Here is a 3,967-nt window from a genome sequence, read left to right as displayed (position 1 = left end):
TTTCCAGTGATGATACACAACCACASACAGTATCCAAGTTCATGTGACAAAGCTGGCTCAATTACCACAGGAGCCACTCAGTCTGTGATTTCATGCACCAAAATGAGGGTTCTCCAAAGATACAACTGAGCGTCAGAGATAAGCTACAGCCTTGGGGAACCAAAAAACTGAAAGGTGCATACATGGCCCTCTGGTTCTAGGTACAGTCGTTGTGGAGCCATACAAATATTGCTATATAACTTGAAGATCCGCTCAAAAGCCCTTATGCTCAAAGCCCTTCCCCCTGAGATGGAGAAAGATTAGGGCTATGTGAAAGAAGGCAAATCTTACCGCTAGTCACTTTCTAGTCTTAAACTGTACATAAATATTTCTCACTAGATTTATGGATCTTACAGGACCCAAGATGCTTCTTGTCTTATTATAGGATCTTGAGCAAACCACCAGTCTGCCAGCTTTTTAGGCTACAGAGTAACTTCAAATATATTATTTTCCACCTACATCACATATTAGTGGAAGACTGTAGGAGAAACAGGGAARATAACTAAAGGAACCTGAAACAAAAAGGCCTTGCTTTTACTGACCTTTTGAACAGACTATATGTGAAACACTGAGAGAAGTACAGTTGTTTCACTTACAGATCAAGAAATATAAATCATGCAACACTATAGATAATATTTGTACTAAGTGTTCCCTCTTAAAGAACGTACAAACAAAATTATGATACCTCAGGCTCGACCTCTATAAAAAGTTTAACTTGAACACCAATTTTATAAATCTGAAAGAATTAAAAGGAATAGTGGGTAATATCAATGCACAGAGATAACAGCTGACTCATACAGAATGAAATGACCATTASGATGGAAAGTGATTCTAGAATGCAGTTAAATTGCCACAGGATCCTAGCAGCAATTGCAGTCCCCTACTCTATTTTTATAGCAAATGATGCCACTGGGAACAGTTCTAAGCTTAACTGAACAAAATACGGGATTTTTAAATTGAGAGTTTTAAGGGSTACATTGGACAAAATATTCCTCCTTGAGACAAACAAGTGTCGATAGGTGGTAAATATCTACTTCTCTGATASCTAGATATATACTATTCCTCTAAATACTTTTTTAGAGCTGTAGCAGGAAGCAAARTTTGAAATGAAAGGCTCTGAATAGACAATATATTTTCTCTAAAAATATACAGTGAAACAGCATGTCATTTTAAGTATGATTTCTTTGCCAATAAAAATTCCTTGTTCCAGCTAAAGAAATACAATTCTTCTCAATAACTCAGACCTGGTTTATGMTGCATGGCTCATACTTAAACACAGTAAGTTTCTCTATTATTGGAAAGCCCTAYGATGATTCCTACTATYGCCTTTTTCACTGTGCAGCCAGCRTCTCCAGTGACTACAGGTCCCAATCATCTGCATCCCATCTTGATGGACACTGAAGGGGAAAAATAAGAATTGCATGCTGGGATATGTAGTCTAAACCGCTATAAATAAAAGCGCTATACATGACATGCAACTCTGTTTTATACTAATTAAATGCCATGCGATGCTTGCATTTCTAGTGAATATTCATTACCATTGCCAGTACATCAGGCCAGGCAAAATTAGAAAACTAAATAAAAGTTACACTTTAAGAAGTATGCTGGTAATTTGACTCCATCCGATTTCCCAAGAAAAACGTATAAATAGAAAATGACAGCAGCAAACTCACTGCTGTCATTACATTCCTGCAGCTTAAATCTAGGGCATCACGAGAAAGCTAGACCAGGTTTTTGTTMGCTTGTATTCTAAAAAAATACAAAAACCCAATCATAAGTAATACTAAATAGAATCTAACCACACTCCACAATTGTATATAATTCAAAGTGCTAGATTTATTAGAGTATTTTGTGGGTACATACATGTTAAGAGAAATGGAAGAGGGTGAAAACTTATGTTTAAGCTCTGAAGTTAAAGAAGTGTGGCTGTGTATGTGTACATAGCCACATGCATGCACGAACCATTCTATATAGCCTCTCCTTTGTATATTCTAGAAATTTTGAAAAAAAAAAAGAAATGCAGTTTCTAAAATCTGAACTGCATCAAAATTGTAACTGATTTTCTTTGGATCCCAACAGGAAATTCAAAATCACACTGACAGAGATTATAGGAATTATGCTGTGACCTTCCAAAATCTCCTCTCCCATTGTGGAATACACTGCACTGCTCCTCCCTCCCCAATAGCTTCTCAGAATAATTTGTATTTAAATTTCCCTATAGGTTTGTTTACACTAACAAAACTGGTTGCATTTAACTACAGTTTAAAGGTCGGAAACAGTTAACATAACACTGAGTACAACTGAGTGGTGTTCAGTGTCATGCTAACAAACACGGTTTGACTGAAAACAGTAAGATCAGGTCCAAACATACCATTCAGTAACAGTCAGCAATGGGAACTGGAGATTTTGTAATCATACTTAAACACAGTAAGTTTCTCTATTATTGGAAAGCCCTACAATGATGAGCTTCTTTTATATTACAGTGTTTCTAGTTGACTCCAGGTAGGGTTTTGCTGTTTGTATAGGTCTTATCTGTGCAAGAGCCCACAATTAACTGACTTCAGCTGTTGGCACACTCCAGTTGAAGCTGCACTGATTTTATCTAGAATGGTTAGAAGAAGGTAACCAGCAATTTGAGGGCTTTCCAAGCATTCAGTTTAGTGAAACCCTAACATATGGCTGTTTGCTCTGATTATTGTCAAAGATGAAAACTATCTACGGCAGACAACCTTCCTGATCCTTCAGCTAAGTACCCCCCGCACCTTTCCTGAGCGCTCCGTCTTGCCMTCTGTAACCAGCTCCTTCTCCAAAGTACCCAAACTAATATACATCCCTCAACCTCTCCTTTAAAACCTCCCTTTTTAGATCTGCTCTGCCTCAAAAATCCTCAGCCCGTGATTTAAGGGTGGCTTGCTGGAAGCAGCTGCACATGATGTTCCCTCCACGCAGTCATCGCTTTCCCAACCAGGCCCTTATTCCTGCAGCAGCCTCCTTGAAAATCCTCCCCCACGCTCCTGCCACAGCCACCTCCCCTCCCCCTTYCCAGCTTCAGCCCTGGCGACGGGGAGACATTTCAGCATGGCTTGCTAGCTGCACACCATGGCCAGGAAGAAGGGCTGACAACCAACTGCTCCTCGGAGGTGGGCGCCGGCTCCGCGGGGGGAACGGAAGATGGGCAGAGGCTGGAGCGCGGCGTCCGTGCAGGAGGTACGGCCTAGGCCGGGTTGGGTGTGGGGYAAGAGCTTCGTCTCCAGTAACTTCTCCTCCAAACGCGTTCCCYGCAGGACTGCGGGGATGGCTCCCCGAGCGCTCCCCCCTCCCTTTTGTCAACGGGCCAGCCTTCATCAAAGGGGAGCTGCAAATCAGGGGATTATTAAAYCCATTACACGTTCATTACTGGTAATCCGCTGCTGCTTTTTGCCAGCAGTGGTGCTTTCGGTAGGGGAAGCACGCAGGGCTCGGCTTCAGCCGGGCGGGATGTCCCGGGCCGCCTCAGCGCCCGTGTGCCTGCCCCGGGCTTTGGGCACGCCGCACGAGCAAGGTGGCTGCGCCGCGGCCCGTCCCCCGGCGAGGAGCGCCGCGGGTAGCCCCGGGTTTGCCGCCGCCTCCCCGGGGAGGTGAGGAGCGGCAGCTGCCACCCGCGGAGCCGCCCGTCCGTGACGGCGCCCCGCGCCCCCGACCATGGCGGCACCGCTGAGGCACCGTCGCCGTTACCTCCCCCCCCCCCGCGCAGGCCTCTACCCTCAGGGCGCGCGAAGGGGGCGGGCGCACGTGACGTGTCCTCTCCCCCTCCCCCACCCCTCAAGCCCGCCCGAGCTCGCGCTGCTCCCACGCGCTCGCGCGCATGCGCGGAGCGGCCCGGGGCTGGCAGAGGGTGATGTAATAGCTTTAGCGGCCCGTGCGGCGCTCGCAGCCCCAACATCCGGGC

At 45.5% G+C, this 3,967-nt stretch overlaps 1 protein-coding gene across 1 annotated transcript in view; it reads left to right on the top strand.

The window, feature by feature from the left end:
* Positions 1-3,083: 3,083 nt before the first annotated feature.
* The window catches only part of PPM1A (protein phosphatase, Mg2+/Mn2+ dependent 1A), a 36,241-nt gene continuing 35,357 nt past the window's right edge, over positions 3,084-3,967 (top strand). The window contains exon 1 of the mRNA XM_085315057.1: positions 3,084-3,246. The gene's annotated coding sequence lies outside the window, so the exon portion shown is untranslated. The remainder of the gene's footprint in view (positions 3,247-3,967) is intronic.

The sequence above is a fragment of the Rhea americana genome, unplaced genomic scaffold (genome assembly GCF_003343005.1).
Source record: "Rhea americana isolate MKP2758 unplaced genomic scaffold, rheAme1 scaffold_42, whole genome shotgun sequence".
Classification (NCBI taxonomy): domain Eukaryota; kingdom Metazoa; phylum Chordata; class Aves; order Rheiformes; family Rheidae; genus Rhea; species Rhea americana.
Note: the sequence above shows the minus strand (reverse complement) of the source record. Positions and strands in the feature narration are given on the sequence as shown.